This window comes from Dipodomys spectabilis, unplaced genomic scaffold (genome assembly GCF_019054845.1).
Source record: "Dipodomys spectabilis isolate Male_0828 unplaced genomic scaffold, ASM1905484v1 ptg000081l, whole genome shotgun sequence".
Taxonomy (NCBI): Eukaryota; Metazoa; Chordata; class Mammalia; order Rodentia; family Heteromyidae; genus Dipodomys; species Dipodomys spectabilis.
Genome location: NW_024870758.1, coordinates 21,957,102 through 21,982,458, shown reverse-complemented (window position 1 = coordinate 21,982,458; position 25,357 = coordinate 21,957,102). Strand labels below are relative to the sequence as shown.

The following is a 25,357-nucleotide window of genomic DNA, read 5'->3' as shown; positions in this document are numbered from 1 at the left end:
ACCTTCACAAAGGACCTACCTCCTCTAAGTAGCTTCCTGATAAAGCAGGTACTTAAAACCTCCCAGGTCTCCAGAACAATTTTATCTGACCTTTTATTAAAGACCGCCTTTACTAAGCAACTGATTTTCCTTTTCCCATGGGTGAATGGTTGAGACAAATTTTACTGTGCTTTATATTAAAACTGTATCCACTCATATGTTTCCTCTGTAGCACCTGGAATCCTTAGTCATCTAAAAATAAAGAACACAGAGCTACTTACTATTCCTGACTCATGGATCATGTTACCTGGATGTGATTACCACCATCTTGGGTATCATTACTCTTTGGAATCTATACTCTGAAGAAAGCACCAGTAACAATAGGATGACTTAAATGAGGATAATAGCCAAAGAAAGTGTGGAGATCTGTATCTAGATTATGAGGACAACACATACCTGCATGGACTCCACCATGTCAGAAATGAAGACACCTTCCTAACTAACACCACCTGACAGATCTCTTCTCTTGACAATGATGGAGATAAAGGATAAAGGAGATGACGCTGTGTCCTGAAGACGAAGGCAGGAGTACAATCATGCTAAACAAAGCAGCCCAGTGTCTTGAATCAATGGAAAACAAATACATTACTAGGATTTGGGAAAGAAGAAGGTGACCCATGAATTTGCATAGAGTTTGAAGGTAAGGGAGGGCAGTAGTGAGATCTTGAGGCAGGAAAGTGTATTATCCATGGCCATCCCATAGACTGAGGGTACCATTCAAGCCTATGGGAAAAAAATCCAGCCATTAGCATCTTTCAAATAATGAATGGTGGCCACTGACATCAATTCCTACTGCAATTTCTTCTACTGTGTGACTAAGTTTGTCAGAGGATAATTATTTACCATCCTGATGAGTCCAGGAGGTCTGCTAATTAATTCTTCAATGGGATGCTTGCCATCCTTGTTCCTTACTGCTGCATACTGAGGATTGCACATCAACAGCATTGGCACAGGGCCTACCATAACGATTAGACACGTTGAAAGCTTGGTGCCAAGTGTTATTTAATTCAGCTTCCCTGAGGTCAAAGACGGAGAACTTCTGCTATGCCACACGTATTTATCATTTTCGGAAAAAGTATATATGATCATCTGACTCTATATTAGGCGGTTAAAAATATCTATCCCAGGAAATATTGGAAAAATAATTAGGTCAAGCTGTCAATGTATTACGAATTTGTAAATTAACCTTAAGTACATTGGGCTGAGAATTTGTCAACCTATGAACAATTTTATCAGTAAACATGATCACAAGACTGAAATTGTCTGTGACTCTGTCTCAGCAAGGACCTAAGAAATGACTGAAGTAGATGAGTATGTACCTTACTAAAAATGACAATTAGAAATTAGATTCATAAATTTATGCAAATTTCTTAAAATACTGGGCTAAGAATGGTAGGCATTAAATATACCTATTAACACAGGACTGATTTAAATATGTTTGATTTAAATAAGTTGACTTGTTGCGTTTTCTTGCAACCTCTATTAGAAAAGAGATATGTAGGATTCTAGTTCAATAGCTACACATTGCCTTTCAGAAATTCCAACTTTTTTTCTGTTAAATTACATTGGAGGATGCAAGTTTTAAGCAATATTTTACTTAGGAAAGGCACCCAATTAAATTGACCTTGTCATTAAGAGAATCTCATGTGTTTCATTGCTGAATTTAAAGCTTTGATAATCATTTTAATGGTGCTTCAGAATGAGCAGCAATCCCTGTGCTAGAGCTTAGAGATTCTCACATTTCCCTAGGCAAATATGGGACAAGACAGGTCACCTAGTCATGTTCCAAAAGGCTTTTTCCTTCTTTATCAGATAAGTATTTATGGCAGACAAGTTACCTCTAGGCTTTATCAATGATGATGATAAACTGAGAAGGAATGACAGCTGCAGGAGAGAGGAAAAACACCAGGGCAAGCTGGAAACCTCTACCAGGGTGTCAGTGCGCATCAGAGGACCGGCAAAACAGCTGAGGGAAGGTGGGGGTGGGGAGGTGATGAGTGGTGTGTGGACTAATTCACTCAGTGTCAAGGCAGAGTTTAAACAACTCCGGGAACTGAGGACAGCCAAAGAACTCAGACGTACCACATAGAAGATTTTCTAAGATGATCCACATTTCTATTTCATATGGTAATTGAGCATTATCCTCAGCCTTCTGTTAAGAATAGTGGCTTTTGAACATTTCTAGAATAGAAGCTTGGCCATGTACAGAAGTATTCAGGCAGCAGTTTATCATCCAAAGACCTCCCAGCCCTTTACAGATGTTTTCCTTCTCAACTATGTTTTGCTGAGATTAGTTTCTAAAGACATCTATCTGGCTGTTAGATTGTTTTCTAAATGTCCCAAGATGCACCTACAAGATAGATTCTTGGCTGCAACCAAAAGTTGTGTAGATACAACTTAATCTCATCCACTAAGGCTGGAACTCTCATTTGGTTTCAATGTAAGAAAATGTTATCCTAGCTACTCAGGAGACAGACCTTGAGGCTCAGGTTTGAAACAAGCTCAATCAGGAAAGTCTGTGAGTCTCTTATCTCCATTTAGTTTCTATCCCTCTGTCTCTCTATTTGACTGTTTCTCTCTCTCTCTCTCGACACACACACACACACACACACAATTTAATATTATATTTAATAATATAGTCTCATCAGCATATTTTCTGTTCTTTCCTTTTCTTTTTCTTTTTTCCTTTCTTTCTTTTTCTCTTTCTTTCTTTCTTTTTTTCTTTTCTTCTCTTTCCCTTCCTTCCTTCCTTCCTTTCTTCCTTCCTTTCTTCCTTCCTTCCTTCTTTCCTTCCTTCTTTCTTTCCTTTGTTCCTTCCTTCCTTCTTTCTTTCTTTCTTTTTTTCTTTCTTTCTCTCTTTCTTTCTCTCTTTTTTTCTTTGTTGGTCGTAAGGCTTGAACTCAGGTCCTGAGAACTGTCCCTGAGCTTTTGTGCTCAAAGCTAGGGCTCTGTCACTTTGAGTCACAGGTCCACTTCCACTTTTCAGGTGGCTAATTAGAAATAAGAATTTCATGGACTTTCCTGCTGGGGCTGGCTTAGAACCATTATCCCCAGCTCTCAGTCTCCTGAGAAGCTAGAATTAGTGTCATGGACTACCAGTGCCTGATTCCAGTATATTTTTATTTCAATGTTTTCTCTCATTTTCTGAACAGATCTGTAAAAGGAAACAATTGCCAGGTCTTTCAGTTATGTATTTTCATTGTTGGTCTCTGACAATTGGAGTTTCATGGATATCTCACTAGAGTGCTGAGATGCAATTTTTTTCTTGCTTCCTTCTCCCTACTAACAATAGACACCATGACTTACTTACTTTTCTTAATATTTATAATTTCTTCTTTTATTTGAATTTTCCCATCAAATAAAAATCTACTTTACATTGTTTTTTAAAGACTTTATTTATTTATTTATTTAGAGTCTGGTCGTGGGGCCTGAACTCTGGGCCTGGGCACTGTCCCTCAGCTCTTCAGCTCAAGGCTAGCACTCTACCACTTGAGCCACAGTGCCACTTCCGGCTTTTTTTTCTGCTTATGTGGTGCTGCGGAATCGAACCCAGGGCCTCATGCATGCAAAGCAAGCGCTCTATCACTGAGCCACCTTCCCAGCCCCTTTTAAAGACTTTGGACCCTTACTCATGGAGTCCCAAGAGAATTAAGCTAACCAGGTGAGAAATGCACATAACTACTGCTCTTTTTTTTTTTTTTTTTTTTTTTTGCCTGTCCTGGTGATGTTGCTGAGCTTCTTTTAGCTCAAGGCCAGCACTCTACCACTTGAGCTACACTACCACTTCTGGCTTTTTCTGTGATTAATAGGAGAGAAGAGCCTTATAGACTTTCCTGCCCATGCTGGCTTCGAACCGCAATCCTCAGATCTCAGCCTCCTGAGCTGCTACAATTACAAGCATGAGCCACTGGTATCCAGTTTACTTCTCTTTCTTAATTGGATAATTAAAATTATTCTATATCTTTGGAGGAAACATTTTCCTGCAAGATGAGAAGCACATTTTTCTCTTCTAACCACCCTCCAATAGTCTATGTTAAAATTCAATAATGAAAACAACAGTTGTTACCTTTATGCAATTTACTTCTTTATACTTTGCACTTTTAATTGCTTATTATGAAATAAATTCTTAAATGTCACATTACTGCACCAGTGGTCTCCAAAATGATTTTGTCATAATCATCTTCTAGCATCCTTTTGAGATGCATTTATACTAAAACTGCATATTTGTTTAAATAGATTTTATGTATATAGAATTACTATATTTATCATATTGTAAATATTGTATAAACAAAGTGTGGCGGTGCGTACTTTCATCCTAGTCATTCAGGATGCTGAAACAGACGAATTTCAAGTTCCAGGCCAACTTAGATAGCATAGTGAGATTCTTATCTCAGAAACTACCTAAATAAGATAAATGCAGTATATTAACAATTTAGTAATCATATACTAGCACATTATCGACATAGTCCAGTAAAAGTAATATACGTGTACACATTAAAATAGCATAGTTTTATATCCTCTCTTCCCATATATACAACTATAGGAAACAAAAAAGCACAGTGCCAGAAAGCCAATGTAAATATGAATAGGAGGCTCATTGTTTTCTGTGCCAACCTCATTGATGATTTTGTACAAAGTCCTAAGGTTCATGCCTCACCTGGCCAAATCCTGGTGGTTAAGTGACTGGTGGTCCATCGATTGGTGGGATTAGGTGAGAATAAGACATGAAAATGAGGGTCCAAGAGGGTGTGCAATTAGAGAGAGGAAAGGCAGTCCTTTATGAATCAGGAAGAAGGAAAATGCTCATCAGCCAAGAGAAAACTTTTGAAACAATGTTAGCAACACATCCAGAGGGAGATCTGCTTGAGAAGATAAACTACAGCTTCCCTTCTGGTTCAGATGTAAGCTAAAAGCATTCCTCTGTTTATGAACAAAAATTGTTGCCCTGGCAGAAATTATAACATTTACCAGCACAATTCACAATTTGGATTATACAGAGTTGATGAACATTGAATGTTTTGGAATCACATGACCTTCAATAATCAGAAAAAAAATGTCAGAATCCCTTGGGTCTAAATCATTATATATTATTAGTCATGTGTTGAGAACTATTTGTAGACAGATAGTGCTCTCAAATACTTTCTTGCTCCTAGAACTTTATATTTATGCTTTTCTTTTTTATTGTTTATTTTTTATTGTTTTTAAGTCCCTTTTTGGTCATACATTAAAAGGTAAAAATATTCAAAGTATGATAAATAACCAAGAAAATAAAAAAGCACCCATTCTTGTATCACTAGTTAATTAAGTGACATTACCTTGTTTATATCTCTACAATGAATTGCCCTTTAGCAAAACTTAACTTCTATTAATGTTGCTTTCTGGTTTTTGTTTCTTTTTTTGTTTTGTTTTGTTGCTGTACTGGTAATAGAGCTTGAACACAGGGCCTGGGCACTTTTCTTCGGCATTTTGCTCAAGGGGTACTCTACTACTTGAGCCACAGCTGTACTTTAAAAAATATCGAATGCTTCATGAATTTGCGTGTCATCCTTGCACAGGGGCCATGCTAATCTTCTCTGTATTGTTCTAATGCTAGTATATGTGCTGCCGAAACGAGCACTTATGCTTTTCTTTGTATTCTTTTTTCTGATATTATTATGCCCCCTTAACATTCTCTATGATGCCAGTCTAACATCACTATTTAAGACTATAACCTTCCTCTAAGATTCTTTATCTCTTGTTTTGCTTTATTTTTCTCTTTATCATCTCCCTTAGTACAACATCAACAGTATCTTTCTTATTTTTCATGTTTATGTTCTGCACTGGAAGAATATGTGTCTGTTTGTTGCAGTTTCTTATGTGTCTAGAACAATGCACATGGAAGGTATCTGATAAAATATTTATTAAATGAAAGATGGAGGTCAAACTAACAGTCAGGATATAACAATGAATAAAAATGGCATAATCTTTGCTGTGAAGAACTTTCAGTATACACTAAAAGATAAGCCTACAAGTAAATAAATATAATGTCATAATTAAATGCCACAAAATACTGATAGATACAGAAATGAGACTGGTTAATTCTTCCTGAGATAGTTAGGGAAGTCTTTCTTAAAGAGTAAATATAAAATTGTCAGGGAGAAGGATTGGCAAAGAAGGGTAGATTTTGTTTAGCATGTATGGATAATGTAGTTGTAGCCCAAGGAGCAGTATTGCTGGGACAGTATTCCCCGGCAGGTGAATACAGATGAAAAGGAAGCATTGCTTATGTGAGCACTTGTGTAGATCACTTCTGGCTAACAGCATTAAGTGCTGAGTACAATATTTCTGTCTTTGTGGTCTTCTTTGCCTCTCTGCCAGAGGATGCTTTTGCTCAGGAAGAGCCACCTCATTCTCCAATTGTTTCTTGCCAAGTTGGTGCATTGCCTGTGATTGTTTCCCAGCGTTCTACAGCTTGACGTTTGCTTTCATGTATCCTTATGGTGTTTCTTATGCCTGCCCTGCTTTCGGGCTACATATGTTGTACCATTTTATACTTGGAGACCTTCCAAATTGCATGAGAGGGAATGAGACCAAAGTGGTTGCCTTTAGCCAGAGGAGGGTAGAAGGCAAAAAATTGAAGTTCTCCAAATCAGAGGTGAAATAACTGAGAAATCAATCATCAGTCCATTTTCTGGACTTTGGTAGAAGTGTAGACAAGCCATCTAAGAGTATCAATAACACTTTCTCAGGTACACACCAAATAAACTTTACATAGATTCTAAGTAACAACTGGCCATTAAAAATTGAATATTCAATTCTTTTTTTTTTTTTTTTTCTGGTCGTGGGGCCTGAACTCTGGGCCTGGGCGCTGTCCCTCAGCTCTTCAGCTCAAGGCTAGCACTCTACCACTTGAGCCACAGTGCCACTTCCGGCTTTTTTCTTTTTGCTTATATGGTGCTGAGGAATCGAACCCAGGGCCTCATGCACGCAAGGCAAGAGCTCTACCACTGAGCCACCTTCCTAGCCCCTTGAATATTCAATTCTTATCTACTTGGGATAGTATAGACCACAATTTCAGTAATGTATTTATTTATGTAAATGACAGATATGATGATTTTAAAGGTGAAATAAGTTTAATGGCCTTTCATTTCTTGGCTTATGTAACCAAATAAACTATTAAGAAATTAAAACATTGCTCTTTTGTGGAACAGAATGCTTAGAATGAAATCATCTCTCAGAAGTCTATTACTGAAATGAAATTCTTTTTTTTTTTTCACATTGATACTGACCTTTCAGAATGATGCAAATTTGGTACTGGCTAGAAGGTAACCTTTTGTAAAGTTATCACATCCAACTCTGTAATTGGGGACTTATGCAATTCAAACTCTCAAGAAGCATTCATAAAGAGTGAAAAATATGAGGATACAATGATGGGCAATAATGGAAATTATTGGAGACTAATCAAAATATTGATCCCACAATAAATGAGTTAGGAACAATGACATAGACAATATAAAGCATGATCCACCTCCTCCATGAACGCTTATTCTAGTTGAGTGGACCACACACACATACACACACACACACACACACACACACACACACACACACACACACACATCAACATTGTGAATGAGATGGTAATGATAGTATTGCTGAGCACTGGCAAGGACTATAGATATTTTATATATGGAGAATTGCAAAAAGGGTGGGGGGAGAATAACCTTAGATGAGCTGATTAGATAAGTTCTGAGTGAGTAGAGAGACACACCAAGGTCCTCCCAGAAGAGGAACAAAATAAAATGCATGAGTAAATGTACGTAGATGCTCAAGGGTAGAGCTTACTGAGCAAACTTTAAGAATCATGTGAGGGGATTTGAAAGAGTCCAGGACATATTTGGAAGTCTTGAAGGCTGCATGCCAGTCTGACTTTTATTCTTTTGGAAAGAAGAGCTATAGGTCTCTGATTAGAAGAGTAATTCCAGGAAGTATTTAAGGAAGCATGAGGTCCCTATGGTATTATCAAGGTACAAGACTAAAGAATTGGTTGGACTTAGTATAGTGGCTAGTGTTACATGTTGGCCATACCAGCTAAACAGGCTTAAGATAGCTATTTAAGACAATCTAGTCATAAATGTAAATAAAACATAGTAACAAAAGGAAAAAGGATGAAAGAGTAGCTCAAGTGGTAGAGAACCTGCTTAGCAAACACAAGTCCCTGAGTTCAAACTCTAATACCATGAACAACAAGAAAGAATTGACTGAGAATGTGTATAAGGCTTACCCCAGAAGCATAACTCTAGTGTTTAAGTGTCTGGGTTCGAATATTGTTATCACCACATGAGGTGTGACCTTAGATAAGTCAGCTAACTCATGAGTGCTTCCTTTCCCTCATTTGTAAATTCTGAGTATTGACAGGATTCCCTAGTGACTTTGAAAATGAACTGATCTGCATAGGGCTTATAGAATAGCATGTGGTAAGGTTTTCATCAGTGTTTTATTTAAAACAGTGCCAAATTCTTTCCAAGCAGAGATCACTGATAAGATTTCTACACCATTATGTATATACATCACATTTTCTTGATCCATTCATTTACTGAGGGGCATCTGGGTTGGTTTCATATCTTAGCTATGGTAAATAATGCAATAAACATAGTTGTGCTGGTAGCTTTAATATGGTCTTGTTTGTGATCATTTGGGTAAATGCCCCAAAGTGAGATTGCTGGGTCATAGGGAAAGCCCATGTGGAGTATATACACAATGGAATTCTATGCCTCCATCAGAAAGAATGACATTGCCCCATTTGTTAGGAAGTGGAAAGACTTGGGAAAAATTATATTAAGTGAAGTAAGCCAGGCCCAAAAAAACATAGGTCCCATGGTTTCCCTTATTTGCGATAACGGTCAGACAAGTTGATGTTAGGCAAAATGAATCCAAAGATAAGGACTCAAATTGTTTTTCTTTCTTGCAATTGTTTCTAACATATTTATAAGATATTTCTTTGTTTATTGTGAAAATACTGTACAGAGGGATTACAATTACATGGGCAAGGTAATGAGTACGTTTCTTATCAAGCACTGTTGCCTCCTCCTTTGTTTCCCTTTCCCATCTCCCAACCCCCTGATTCCCCAATCCCCCACACCCCCTCTCCTGGCCAAAGTTGTAAAGTTCGATTTTCAACATAACGACTTGTACATCTCATTGTTGTAATGGGTCCACCTGTATCCCTATTTAAACAATTTGTTTTTTCCCTTCCCCTCCACAAATTATACCAACCTCAAATAAAATGAAAGCAGGGGTTATACCGTGGGGGAGGGATATACAAATCAACAAAGAAATCATCTTATAAATATGTTAGAAACAATCGCAAGAAAGAAAAAAAATTTGAATACTTATCTTGGGGTTCACTTCACCTAACATCAACTTATCTGACCTTTTCTACTTGTCTCAGACAAAGATATTTCTTTGTTGTTTTGTATGTCCCTCCCCCATGGTTTAACCCCTATTTTCACTGTATTTGATGTTGGTATAATTTGGGGAAGGGAAGGAAAAAAACAAATTGTTTAAATAGGGATACAGGTGGCCCTATTGCAACAATAAGATGTACAAGACATTATGTCGAAAAACGAACTTTACAACTTTGGCGGGGGTGGGAGATGGGTAGATGGGAGAGCAGGGATGGTAAGGGGAAACAAAGGAGGAGGCAACAATGCTTGATAAGAAATGTACTCATTATCTTGCTCATGTAATTGTAACCTTTCTGTACAATATTTTCACAAAAAACTTATTAATTAAAAAAAAGAGATTTCTACACCACTTCTAAAATGGGCATACTGACAACCATACATTGTAGAGGTATGGTTATGGTCAATTTACAGCATTGTTCCAAAATTTTACACAAGTAAAATTCGCTATTTTGTTTTCATTTGGATAGATTCATTTGGTAAAGATGACAAAAGAATCCAAAACAAACAAACAAACAAAATCTAACTTCTGCAGTGTCTGAACTTCTACAGTGTCAGACTCTGGCCAAAACCTAATTTGGGTTTCCTGCAGAATGATGAAGACCACAAGACAGAAAAATGAAAATTCCTTGTTTGGGGAAACATGATACTTTTTTGTTAGTGCCAAAACAAATTTATTTGAACAAGTAAGAAAATGGATTTGGAAATTTTAAAATAAAAATTGCAAGCCAGACAGGATGTAGCCTGGTTCAGGAGGAAATGATTCATGGAATTAACGTAAGGAGAGAGCTCTGTTTTACAAGACATAAACAATCAGTAAGTTTTAACTTAAACACTTGGTGCTATGGTGTCTGTCCAGTCCTTGTCAATTACAGGTGAATAATGAGAATCTAGTGTAGAAACAAGACAAAATTCCTGTGTGTGTATGTGTGTGTGTGTGCATGTATGGGTGTTACATGCATATACTAAATGCATTTGCTGGCTATCAACTTTACTTAAAATTACATGCTTCCAAATGATTTTAAATTTCACTATAGTTTTGGCAGAGGGAAGATTTCCTCTCCATGAATAAAGGTAGTGAGAGCAAAGGCACTTAGTAGAAACTGTCTGTATGCCGAGGGGTACTGTTAAAGATCTCGCTCCTTTTTCCTTTTCCTGTGAAAAGGGTAGGGACAGGCATGTGGCTAGAGGATTTGCAGCCACATGACAGAGGATGGGAGAGCTGTCACCTGTTTTGCTATGCAGGGTGCCCAGCTTAACCCATCTTTCTTTGGCAACTGTGCCCCAGTGAGAAAAGCTAGCAGTCCATATGTTGAGTAGGCACCATGCCATTTTGACAGGCATGAGTGTCGGCAAGAAAGGGACCATGTATGAGCATCAAATGTGTTTGTTGTGGGAAGGATTCTAGGCCAGGAATATTAAAATAACTGTCTGTCCTTCACTCTAGCACATATGGTTAAGGAGATATGCTATGATGACTCACATTAACACTGGAAAAAATATAGAGAGAGAATATGTAACCGTGCTAAGTAAGTTTCTGATGTTGATAAATTGGGGCTGGAATCTTCACAAAGGAAGTTTGTAGAGAAACATACACAGTGATAATAGACTCTTTTCTATGGATCAGATAGAACTGACTAGATTCAAATCGAGTTTAAGTTCTCCTGGACTGAGGAACAGAAGGAAGGATACTATTAGGTTTTTCTGAGAGGTCCTCAGGTATTTTCTAACTCTATTTGAAAACTAAATGGGATAGAATGGGTTCATTTAATATTTCAATTCCAAAGAAATTAAATTAATGTTAGCAATGTTAGTCCAACTATTTTCCCACTACGGGGACCATTTGTTTAAAAATCATTAAAGGGTTTTAAATGACATTGTCCTGACATTTGGGTGATTAAATTAAGGGAATTAGTATAAAGTCATTTCATCTCTCCTTAGCTTTTGAAATGAGTAGTACTTCTTCTCATATAGGGAAAAGAGAAAAGTATTGAGTCATCTTGTATGATTATGTTGATTTATATATGTGTATTTGTGGATTGTATAAATGCTCAGCCATGGAATTGATTTAATTTGCAACCACTTTATCATAGACTTCAAAAGCTTTGCTTACTTTCTTGGGAAAACGGCAATTATATAGCACAAAAAATACTTCACAGCATTTAGATTCTAAAGACATATTTTAAAGTGTAAATTTTGGTGATTGTCCATAAGGCATTTAAACTTAAGCTTATACACACACACACACACACACACACACACACACACACACACACACCACATTTCCCCCCTTTAAACCCAAACATGCTTGGTATTTCTCTTAAGTCTAGAGAGTTACATCTAGCTTGTATCTAGTTTTAATAAGTTGATCTCCTAGAGAAAGGCTCTAATAACAATATATAGATAGACATATTTCTATCTATCTATCTGTCTATAGACAAATATGTATCAGAGAGGCATCTCATTAGGGAATGTGTTGTTTCCAAAGATCATGTTTCTCAATTATTAACAATTTTTTAACCTGCTATATAAATTTCTTACTATATTGTTTTTCCTATTTGTTGACTGTTGGTAGAATATAATTCCTGTGGGAGGATTTTTGCCTGTTATTTTTGTTAACGTCAATTATCATTATTGCTATGTCTCAAGAACCTACTGAAAACATTGTCTGGCAACTCAATCAATATCTTGTTGATTGAATGAACAAAACTTTGCTTTTTTATAGTGCTGGCTAAAAGGCAGATGCCTGGGTTGAATTCAGTGGTAGTGCCAAGGGCAGAAGCCACCCAATCCCCATCCATTCCTTCTGTTCCCAAATAAGAAGATTTCTTTCAACATAGCCAACTTCATCACTCTTATATAAAGTGTGAGTAAAACTTTAGGAAACTTTAATATTGATATTGATCTGTCACATACACACTAAGTTAAGAAAGAGTATGCTTGCTTTGCAAACATAGCCTCATGGCAAGCCTCCCAGCTTCCTCTTCCAACCAGATGGCCTCCCCTAAGCCCAACCCTACATAGAATTCTCAAGATGAAGTTGGCCCTGCCTCAGATCCAAATCAGGGTATCTAGGACAGAATAAGGAATGAGCATTTCCCAGAAGCTTCCCAGGTAAGTCTTACGTAATACATAGCTGTTCTTATATGGATTCTTTCCTCTTTGATTTTATCCAAAGGCCCACGAAGCTCACCATCTTTGTAGGAAATGTGAAAAATCCCAGGGATTTATGGCTACCCAAAGCTGGATCGTCTGATTTCATAGTCCTTTACATGAAGTCTAGTAAGTATAGGAGAAATTGTACCACAAACCTTGGACTGGGCAATAAAGAAGGAGCAATTTAGATCTCAGATTTGCAAAAACTGTAGAACTCACAAAGCATTTGCCTCTCAGTGACCTCTTTCATGGATGCTTGTTGGCAAGGCCTCAACCATCACATTGTGCTTCATACAAATGAGGAAACGTGGCTTCCTCAAGTAGACCTATTACTAAAGAAGTCTCCTACTGAGCAAGCCCTTCTGAACAACAGAAGGATGCCGGCATATTTACTGACTGGAAGCTGGCTGAGGGGAATCTGGGCTAGATTTTTGACAACTCTAACACTCTCTTGGCTGGTGCCTTATGTATGGTACAGTGGCTGAAGTACAGAATTGTATGGGGAGGTTCCCAACAACAGGAGTCAAAAGTTGTTGTCAGGTAAGGAAGCAACTGTGAGAAAAAGGTGAAAATACATAGAGAGATGAACAGTGGTGAACTGGGTTCAATGGTGGACTCTTTACTAGGCAGGAATCATCCTTATGGTTTACAAATGGCTTTTGATGAAAAGGAAAAAGATACTTTCTTGTTCAAATATCCCTTACTTTTGAGAAACCCACAAAGTCATTTGCCTGGTCTTGAGCCTGAGGGCTGGGCTCCCCGACTGGGAAAAGAATGAATCCTTCCACAGCTGGGTAAGAAATCAAAGAGGAAATACTACTGAGTAGTGGGGCCCTTCAGAATTGTATACAGACAATTCTGACCAATCTCAGACCAACATCGGTTTCTCACATATTGTATAGAGTGCTTATGTAGTGCTTCATCAGTTGAAGAGTATCAGAGTTAATAATTATTTTCTATGAGTGGATTTTTTATCATGGTAGGAACTGTGCTAAGTTTTTTAATGATCTTTGAAAGCTGGAGTGCACACTAGCCATTTGAAAGAAGCAAATATTCAGCTCTAAGGATAGAATGTTCTGTGTTTTTTTCTATTTCTGAGGTTGCTGCCTTCCTGAGAGACTAATCCAGCAACATTGTTACAATATAGTAAAGTGGTTACATATAAAAGATATCATAAAGATTAGGTAATCTGGATTCCCGCCAAGTTAGCATCAAAGATTATGGGGGAATTGAGGAATATTTATAGAAAAAAAGGATCAGATGTATGAGTTTTTGCCTTTGTCTCTGTCACTGTCTTTTCTCTCCTCTCTTCCATATTTCTTTTTTGACTGAGTTTTTCCAAGTACCAAAGCTGTCATTAAATATACTAAATTTTTGCTTTGGTCTCTGAGTATTGAGATCCCAAGCATGAGCCATTATGCCTTGTTTAGATGTATGAATCTTGTTTCAATAACACACACACACACACACACACACACACACACACACACACCATTTATTGAATAGGGAATCTGACTCAATGGGACTATTTGTAATTCTCAAGGTCTACAATTTACTGGTACACATTAAAATCTTCCGTGGTCTTGTTTGAAATGTCATTTCTTGGCTCCATCCTAGAAATACTGTTTGGTAGGCAGGGTTACTCCATGGATTCACATTTAATTAGCACTAGTGTATTGAGATGGAGGCCACATAATGAGAAGTGGGGAATAGGGATCCAGGCCAATCTACACTGCAATTTCCTTGAGATATTTATTTGCCATGGGACCATTTTCCTGAATTTTTTTAGGAATCTAAACGAAGTACCTTTTGTAATGCCTCACACAAATGCAAACAAGAAAAAAAAAAAACTTCCTCTGGATCTCTTCTGTGCTCTTAAATTAAAGAAAATTTCTCTTTGTATAATGACTTTGATGCTATAAACTAATTATTTAAAATAGATCTTAAACTATATACAAAGAAAATGTATTTACAGGGTGAATGGAGAGTGCTGAAGAGGGAGCATACATATTACCTTCTGTACCTGTGAGAAAACGGAACAATGAAGGTTGTTGAGATTGGTTTGGGGAGGGAATAGGGAGAATGAGGAAGGGGTGAGTTCGATCAAAGTACATTGTATGCATACGTGGTCATACCAGAGTGAAATCCCCTTGTAAAAATTATTGATACTAGTAAAAGTCATGGGAAAAGTTTGTACATCACTGAGTATTATTTTATCATCAAGAGGAATGAAATTATGACAAATTCTGTGTTTTCTTTCATATGTAGAATCTAAACCTACAAACAAAATGACACAAGTGTAAGATGGGTGAGTGGGGAGACAGAAGATGGGAATTACCTGGAGGGGGAAGAGAGAAAAGAGACAAGGAAAGAGGGTAAAGGAGGTAAACAATCAAAGTACTTCATCTACATATGTGAAAACAGTAATAAAATCCATCAAAAAGTGCTGAAAAAGAGGGGTTGACAAAGAGTAACAGAGGGTAAAGTTGGTGAAATTGTGTGGCAATACCACAATAAAGCACATTTGTACAATTGATATAGACCAATTGAACAAGTATAAATGAAGAGTAGAACTGTGTTCTATTTTTATGAAACACTTTTGAACTTCTGTGTAAAGAAAAGAAAGAACAATTAATTAATAGAAATAGATATTCTTGCCAATAGAAAAATATCAACTCTGGTTCTGTAGTATTGCTTTGGGTGATGGGAAAGCTTCCTTCACTGGCTGAGATTGAAAAGAGAACTTTAATTTCAGCCTGGTTAGGCTCTGATTAAACACTGATTTTATCCCACCATGAAGAAACTACTGTACATCTCATTGTTGCAATGGGTCCACCTGTATCCCTATTTAAACGATGTTTTTTCCCTTCCCCTCCACAAATTATACCAACATCAAATACAGTGAAAGCAGGGGTTATACCGTGGGGGAGGGACATACAAAGCCACAAAGAAATAATCTTATAAATGTGTTAGAAACAATCGCATGAAAGAAAAAAAACATTTGAATACATATCTTAGGATTCATTTCCCTAATATCAACTTATCTGACCTTTTCTGTTTGACTCAGACATATACTAGTTATTGCAAATAAGGGAAACCATGGGATCTATATTTCTTTGGGCCTGGCTTACTTCACTTAATATAATTTTTTCCAAGTCTTTCCATTTCCTAACAAATGGGGCAATGTCATTCTATCTGATGGAGGCATAGAATTCCATTGTGTATATATACTACCTTTTCTTTTATGTCGAAAACAAACTTTACAACTTTGGTGGAGGGGGGAGAGAGGGAGGATTGGGTGAGAGGGTGGCGGGGGAAGGATGGGAAGGGATGGGAAGGGGAAACAAAGGAGGAGGCTACAATGCTTGATAAGAAATGTACTCATTATCTTGCCCATGTAATTGTAACCCCTCTGTACAGTATTTTCACAATAAAAAAAAAAAAAGAGAAACTACTGTTGGATGGATCACAACCAGGGATCTAAGTGCTTTGGATTTTAATAAACAGAGTTAATAGAATAAGTGAATATATTGAATGATTCCACATTTCACATACACTTATTAATCATAGAGTATGTGAGAACTATAATTTAATCATTGGCATGGTTTCAATTATAAGTAACAGAACAGCTTGATTATAAAATGGTGGCTTGCTATCTCCTATAACTAACAACTGAGATTTCAACTGTAAGTGACTCAATAATTTCTTGAGAAACATTAGTTCTTCCTGACCCTTTGCTCTGTTATCTTAACATGCTGGTCTCCTGAATCTAGCTCTTACTTTCTAAATGCAAAAGGAAATTTTCTACCTATTGGAACAAATACTGCTTATGTACCTTGTTCCCAGCCAGTGGAAACCAGAGATATCACCAACCTTTCATGTCAAGCATAGAATGCCAAGTGTTTTTTTTGAGTTGAGTGTGCCTGGCCCTCCACCTGGAAGAGACAGAAGAATGTTCCTACTGTATGCGATTTAAGACCCTCAGATGGGACCGTGAGGATGTGTTTTCCTTCTCAGGATAGGAAGGGATAGGTAACTGAACAAAAAATAAGATTCTGGTAGAAAGAAAAAATAAGATGAAATGGAGGCTGGTTTGTTTACCAGATTTCAGAATGACAAATTATGTGGCTTTCTAATTAAGTTAAGTCATCTTCATCTTCTTTTAACATATAATCTATGCTTTTTTCAGACCCCTATGCTTTTTTCCCAATATAATTAATTATGCATAAATGTTATCAATTCATATTAATTAAAAATTACTCATGTAAACAGATTCAAATTACTTTATGAAAGGATTGAAGTCAGACACACATGTAACAAGAAAAAATACTGATCCAGTATTTTTGCCAGTTTTGGGGCATGAATTCAGGGGTCAGGTGCTGTCTCTGAGCCTCTTTGTGCTCAAGGCTAGCACCTTACCACTTAAACCATACCACCACTTCTGGTCTTTTCTGAGTAGTTTTTGGGAGATAAAACTTTCATGGAATTCCCTGCTTAGACTAGCTTGTAACCACAATCTTCAGATCTCAGCCTCCTGAGTAGATAGGATTACAGTCATGAGATACCAGTGCCCTGCTAAAAGGAATATTACTATAACCATTTCCCGGTTTCAGAGAAATCAGGAAACATTCTTCAGCTATGAGATAGTTAAACCAGGATTACTCTTTCCTAATTCTATGGAATAAAATTACTTAGGTTATTTCATAGTTTCATGACATGGTTTTGGTGATTTTTAAAAGAAGTCTGAGTTCCTTTTGTTTTCTGCTTCAAAATGTTTTAAACACTTTTAATGAATTTTGGCTATACTGGTCAACTCTAGTCTATAGATGTGATTCTTTGACTTAGACAATGCTTAAATTAGTCATATTTGGCCAATGTTTCGGGGGGGGGCATTTCACCTAAGACCAAGGGTTTAGAACTTCTGAATTTCAAGAATTCTGGCAACTTTGGTTCCATGTGTTCAGTTAAAAGTCACTGAACTGTGACAGTATAGGGGTTGTGGCTTGTTAAAATTGGTAGGTCTGGTTGTTCTTTCGTATCCTTAGGACAGGCTAGGACTTTCTACCAAAACCTGTGGATGACTGAAGCCCTTACATAAAATTGTGTGATAGTTTCATATAAACTACCTCATGTCCTCTCAAGTATTTTAGAACTTTCCCAAATTGTGTATAATTTCTAATACAGTGTAACTGTTATGACATGGTAAAAGTATATACATGTTCAACACAGACGTATTTTTTTTTCTGAATATGTTCAATCCACACATAGTTGCATGTGTGGACATGGTGGGCCAACCTATCCTCTACAATGCTTTGACTATTTCCACTTACTTTAGTTATCAGCCTCTCACGGTAGATATTCAATTTTTTAAAATTATTTTGTTGTAGACTGAAAGTAATTTTTCAGTATGGCTTGTTTTTCTTGGAAGAAAGTAGTAGAATTAACATTTTATTTACTTTTTCCTGAGGAAAACTTAAATATATTTTTACCAGTAAAAGTCCATTCTCTATTGACACTAGAGCTAAAGGGTCCTTCATAAAGAAGAGGCTACTGCCATACTCGCTGCTTGCCTGAAAGAAGACTTTCCCAATCTGGACTGAACTAAGATAAACAATCAGTACTAGAAGCATATCCCTAACACATTTCTTTGACGTCAGATCAGGTTTGCAAGGCATTAGGTCCTTCATTCAGTAAGTATTTAAGATGCTAACCCATGAATCATTCATGGAGCAAGGGAAAGAGCCTGCGGAATACCTTCCTCTGCAGTAGGCATATGGACGGGATGTGGCGTTGGAGGGGATCCAAAACTCAAGATTTCCACAGAGCTTGGCAAGAAGATGCAGAGAGGGATGAAGTAGGAGGTTGTTTTAAAGCTGAATGCATCTGTGCCTGTGGAACAAAAACACCACTCCCTCTCCATCTTTGGCCTTTAAAGAGGAGCTGCAGTTGTTTACTCTAGACATGCGTATTGGCCTCCTTATTGGGAAATTCAAACCACAAAAATCTCCATTTGCAAAGAGGACTTATGTCACAGAAAACTCTCCTTTATGGAATGATTTTTTTTTTTTTTTGCCAGCCCTGGGGCTTGAACTCATGGCCTAGGCACTATCCTTGACTTCTGCTGGTCAAGGATAGTACTCTACCACTTGAGCCACAGCAACACTTCTGGCATTTTTTTGTAGTACTGAGGAGTCAAACCTAGGGCTTCATGCACGCTAAGCAAGTACTCTACCACTACGCCACATTCCCAGCATATGGGATGATTTTTCTGTTTTCAGTAATAAGACTTTTCTGGGACATTTATGTCATAGCTATAGTTATGTTCACAGACACCTTTGAGAGAGGTGTTCATAGCCAAATGTTCATAGCCACCTTTGAAGAACAAGGCTGAACTAATCACAAAGAATAAACACTGATGTTTTCCTTCTCCACGTCAGTTCCCCTTACTACCACTGTTCCATGGGGTCCCAAAATATATTCACTTAAAGACTGGTAACTCAAATCTGAGAACAGGTTCACTTAGTATTAAGAACCCTTTGGATATCTGAGATAGCTTTTATTCAGGAACAGAAGAAGGTACTTGAGAGTTATTAGTAGCAGCATTTTGGCACCTAAGGGAACGGAATTGTGGGAGGTATCTGAAATGAATAGCAGATGTGGCAAGGACAGTAACAATAAGACTGCTGTAAATGGAAAAGTCCTCAGTACTTTAAAGGATGTTCCAGCATTGAACTTTTGTACCATCTTTGTTATTTTAAAATGTGCTCATTTGTTTGGGTGTTTACTCCTAAGGAGAGAAGTGATATTCACGTCAATATTCATGTCACTTTTGGAATCTAGGAAAATAAAGCAAAACAAACTTCACATGAAATAGTCTTTTGGTTTGTATCTACCATTGTGGTATTGTCTCTAAAGAGACTTTTTGAAGGAAAGAAACTCTAATAGTATTTACTATCTTCCAGTAATAGAAATCATTGAATTGCTTCAGAAGTTTGAGGAGGTAGAAATTCATGTAATTCTTAATAAAATTAAGACTTCTTAGGAAATACAAAAAGGTGTCTGGTCATTTGTTGTTAATTTTGTTTCTAATTATTCATAGAATTGTTTTGTGGAAAGAAGTGGGGCTTATCACTAGTGTTCTTAGATTTGGTCATGTAATGATGAGTACTCTTATTTTCTGAAGAGTAAAAGATAAAGAATAAATAGAAAACAAGAGATCAAAGCACAAATACTTTCTATTGTCATATTTAAGTTGCTGAATTATGTTTTACATAGACCAGACCATGGAAAGTAGGCAGTTTGGTATGTTGAACTTTTTCACTTCAATACATAGAAATAAAGCCAACATTTCAATTTAAGGATGGAAAATTTCCAGCAAAACTGACAGCATACTGGAAAGAAGTCTGCACGTTTTTTTTTCCCTCATTGGGCTGTAAAATGACTCTTAGTAGAGTACATGGAATAACTGAGATCCTCAGTGAATGATGACTATGAATAATTTTAACGTTTCAGTCAATTAACATAGTATCAATAGATGGTATCTAAAATTTTAATTTCTTGCTGAATAATGCCAATAGCATATTGATTAGTTGAGTAAGGGGCCTGTCCCTTTTTAGGTAAGTTCTTACACAAACACAATTATATTGACCCTGCCTTTACAGATACTATCTTAATTGGTTTTACATGTTCCAAAACATTCCAATTCACAAAGCCATGCTCTACATTACTCACTCTTTGATTTCACTGCTTTTGCAATTATCAGTCATGTGGCATGTATTGATCAAAGGGTAGCAAAGTTGAAGCAAGGGTAGTCTTGGAAAAGTACTTGCAAGTGTCTGTTCATTTTTTCCAGAAGACCTGTTGAATTGAGGCTCTGTAGCTGACTGATAAGGGACAAATGGTTTAATCATTAATGAGAATAAAGCCATGTAACCATCAGTGATCTGAGTTAGCTTACATAGGATTAGCTCAACAGAGTTCAACCTGATCTGCTGTAAAGAGACTAAAGCTTAATGTAGTAAGCCATTAAACATGGGGATAGTTTTATTATTCTACATAATTTTATTTTTTCTATATCATTCTACAGTTTAAATATTTTGCCACAGATTAGATATTTATAATAAATCTATGAAGCAAAGAGATACCATTAACAATGTTCATTGCAACTAGTACATAAGAGGTTTTTTCCTAAGTTTTGGTCATTGTGGAGAGCTGCGGGAGCCGGCCAAAGATGGCGCGGCCGCATGGCACGGCCAAGCCAAAGATGGCGCTGGCTTCCGCCTTCCGCCTTCCCGATGGCGAGTGCTCTCTGTGAAAAACAACTCCTTATATGGCTATGACTTGGCTCCTAGTTTGCTTCCGTGTTTGCGACCCTATTGGTATATGCCACGTGGCACCTCGGGATTGGCCATCCAGGAGGCTTATAACCGGAGTGCGGGTGCGGGGCGAGGAAGAAGCTAATAATCAAGGTTCCTGAATAAACTGCTTTGAGAAGAATCCCGGGTCGTGTCTTCCTTGCTGGTCGAGGTGGATGCGACAAGTGGTGGCCCGTACGGGGAAACTAACTCCACAAGGGATCCAGAACTCTTGGCAGTCAGGGTGGTGCACCGGTAAGTTCCCAGGTAAGTGGGAATCCGCAATTAAAGCGGGCATAATACGGGGCTCTTCTCTGTAGATAAAGAGAGAGCGGAAACCCGGGAAAAAATAAAGGCCTAAAGTGAAAGTAAGAATATAAATATAAAAAATAAAAAAGGGAGTAAAAGAAGAGAAAATTTTTATAACTAAGATGGTCGCCGCGACGTCTCATCCAATTTTTCTGGCCCTGAATGAGCTCCTACGCTCAAAAGGACTAAAGTTTAAGAAGGGTGTTTTACAGAGTTTCCTTGAAGAATGCAACATTGTAGCTCCTTGGTTCATAGTGTCCGGGAGCCTTACAGTAGCCTCGTGGGAAAAATTAGGGAGGGATTTGGACTTTGCCTATGAACAGGGCACATTAAAGGCAGGAGTCCGCACCATTTGGAAACTGATCAGGGGCTGCCTGGAGGACCAGCGCTGCTGTGAGGTTATAGAAAATGGACAGTCAGCACTGGAGCAGTTACAGGAAGAGAGGTCAGAGAAGGCGATCAGTGAAAAGGGAGACAGTAAACAGGGCAAAAGGGGGCGACTATACCCAGATCTGTTTGAGCTAAAATCGGAAAGAGGAAGTTCCAGCGAGTTAGAGGAGGAAGAAGTGAGAGCACTTATTCAACAGATGAAAAGGAGCCGTATAAAAAAGGGGGTCACTTTTTTATAGCAAACATGACTTGTAATTTGATTAGTACTGCCCGTACTATAGGTGCCAATTGTCATTTTAGTAAAAATTATACGGTAATTAGCTATCAGCCTACCCCCGTGTGTGTGGTTTCCCCTTTTGTGTTTTTGGTAATTAACAACATCTCTATATGCTCAGATGATGTGTGTGCTTGCACTAATGAAACCTGCTATTATGCTACCTGCTGGAGTTCTCAGTATCCGTTAGCCATAGTTACACGCATTCCGCGTTGGGTGCCTGTGCCAGTAGATGCTTCTCAAGCTGTAACCTTGTTTAGACATAAGAGAGATTTTGGCATCACTGTGGCCATTGTAACTGCTATAGCTGTGGCTGCTGCGGGTGCGACGGCTGCCGCTGTCGCCATGTCACATACTGTGCAGACGGCTCAAACTTTAAATAATTTGTCGGCTACTACAGCCAGAGCTCTGGATTTACAACAAGTGGCCTTTGCACAATTAAAAGGAGGACTGATGCTGTTAAATCAAAGGATTGATCTTGTGCAGGAACAGGTTGATATCATGTGGCAGTTGGCTCAGCTGGGATGTATTAAAAAATATGATGGGCTTTGTATTACTGCTATTCAGTCCTATAACTATACTCAGGCAGCAAATTTGTCTAAACAACTGTCAAGTTATCTTTTAGGCAACTGGACGGGAGAATTCGACCAATTGATGTTGCAGCTACGATCGGCCATTGTCGTGGTAAACTCCACCTGTTACAAGATGTTTCCTCCTGGATTTTGACAGCTGTGGATCATTTAAAGGAATGGGCGGGATTAGGCTCCCTTATCGGTATCCTGGCATTGGTGATCTTGCTGTGCCTGTGGCGCATATGCCGGATTAGGAGCTCGCAGCGCAGGAGTATGGCTATGGTGGTCCAGGCCTTCACTGCCATTGAGGCCGGACAGTCCCCCCACGCGTGGCTTGCCACGTTAACGGAATAGCACAGGGTGTAAGGCAAACACACTGCACTTGGGCAAACGCACTGCACATGGGAATCACTTCCTGGTGTAAGCCCAAGAAGAGCATGTTGGGCTGCAAGTGGGTTGATGCCCAAGATCCCACCTCTGCAAAAAAGGCATCGGATGGGCCTGGTCATCACTGGGGGAAGCGCGCCCCTCAGGCGAAGACCAGTGCAAGGTCCTCTCATTAATGTTTTAGACAGAGGCCCAACCTCTACTCTTACCTGTCGCTTAATAAAACAAAAAGGGGGAGCTGTGGAGAGCTGCGGGAGCCGGCCAAAGATGGCGCTGCCGCATGGCACGGCCAAGCCAAAGATGGCGCTGGCTTCCGCCTTCCGCCTTCCCGATGGCGAGTGCTCTCTGTGAAAAACAACTCCTTATATGGCTATGACTTGGCTCCTAGTTTGCTTCCGTGTTTGCGACCCTATTGGTATATGCCACGTGGCACCTCGGGATTGGCCATCCAGGAGGCTTATAACCGGAGTGCAGGTGCGGGGCGAGGAAGAAGCTAATAATCAAGGTTCCTGAATAAACTGCTTTGAGAAGAATCCCGGGTCGTGTCTTCCTTGCTGGTCGAGGTGGATGCGACAGGTCATGAAATGTAAGGCAGTTAGATAGGATTGAATTATAGTTATTGTTTAAAGAAATGAAGTATAAATAGTTGAGCACAGATATAGAAGAGATGTATTCCTTTATCAAATAGATTGCTAGACATGTAAAACTATAGATCTTGAGTATATATGTGTTTTCTCTGATTGCCTTATAAATGTGATGTGAATGTACTTAATGCTGTTCTTTTCATGTGTCTTTCTTCATTTTATGCTAGAGTTCCCAGCAATTGGATGGATGTCAAAACTGGAAGGTTTTCAAAATACTTGGGATAAAATCAAGGAGAAAGTGAGGTGAAAAAAATCTGTAGAGGTAAAACAAGATTTAACTCTTCTATCAAAATATGTCTATCAGAGAAGTGTTTTGTGTCCATCTACCCAGATGGGCATGCATCAGTCCTATTGAAATAGCAGCCTTCTTCATAGTTCTACTTAAACAACATACCAACATACCACAAAATGTCACAGACTTTTTTTTGAGAAGAACATAAGGTAAAACAAGCCTTATCATAGTCTTCTTTCAAATTGTCAATTGTGAGGTGCTTTAGAAATGAGTAGAGATCCATGAGTTTTAGGATTTTTTGTTATTGTTGGTCATGGGGCTTGAATCTAGGTCATAAGTTCTTTTGCTCAAGGCTAGTGCTCTACCACTTGGAGTCACAGTGCCACTTCCGGTTTCCAGGTAGTTAATTGTAGTTAAGAGTCTCATGGACTTTCCTGCCTGGGCTGGCTTTGAACCACAATCCTCAGATCTCACCCTCCTGAGTAGCTAAGATTACAGGTGTGAGTCACCAGAGCCCAGCTGAGCCTTGAGTTTTACTGGCTCAGATTATTATCTTTGAGAGAAGTGTGAAATCTTCTTGATTCACAAATATTTTGTTATCATCCTGCCACTACAGTTCATCTGGCTGTAGTGAACTTTTCAATTTGGAAAATACTTGGTATTTTATCTAGTCAATCCCCACACTAGTACAATAGTCCTTTGACTCCTGCAGCCTTTGTATGACCATTTTAAGTGGAAGATAACTCATATCTCATGAGGCAATCTACTCATAATTGTTTATTAAAAAATTTCCTTCTAGCCTTCCCCATCACTTTCCAAGTTACTGTAAAATTTGTGAATGTCTTTTCTTCATTAACAATTAAGATAATTCTAATAACCATAGCCCCAAATTCTTTTATTTTTTTTCCCCATGGTTTTAGGCTTCTAAACCCATCATCACAATAAAGCCAACTGGATACTCTTATTTCGCATCACCCTCAAGATGACATTAGTAAAAATGTAGTTTGATCTCTGCAGAATACTGACAATCTTAGTTCCTTTATCCAATCTATTTTCACTCATTGGTCAGTACTCATCCTCCCTGGATTGTTAAATTACTTATTTAAAAAGTTACCTGTATAGAAAAAGAAATTATCAGTGGTTTTTAACCATCGTTTATGTCATTAGAGGCTGGATAACCCTGTTCAATGGAAAAAGTCATTAAACGATTGAACTAAAGTCAGTAGGGAAAGATAAGACTGTAGCTTAAGTCTGGACTAAAGTTATTCACACTCAAGATTTTAGAGGAATGCTTACTTCCAAACAAAATCTATCTTTTGGGTAGTAGCAACTCAATATTTTCAACTCTTTCTTGTATAATAGCTTTAATTTGATGCAGCTTTGGCAAGAGACAATCAAAACTGCATCACAATTTGAATTTTATAGCAAATCTTAACACCTCTTGGTTCAAGATGAGAATTGGAGTTATCTATTCCACCAATACTTCAAGCAAAAACAGACTATTGTGAAAAGGACAATATGAAACTATGTTGTATTAGTGCATGCATATTCCAGAAT

General features: G+C 38.1%; 1 non-coding gene across 1 annotated transcript; it reads right to left on the bottom strand.

Moving 5' to 3' along the window:
* Nucleotides 1-5,549: 5,549 nt before the first annotated feature.
* Nucleotides 5,550-5,656, bottom strand: LOC122110864. Its single transcript, XR_006147927.1, has one exon. It is a non-coding gene; the product is annotated as a U6 spliceosomal RNA (small nuclear RNA).
* Between the last annotated feature and the right edge of the window lie 19,701 nt (nt 5,657-25,357).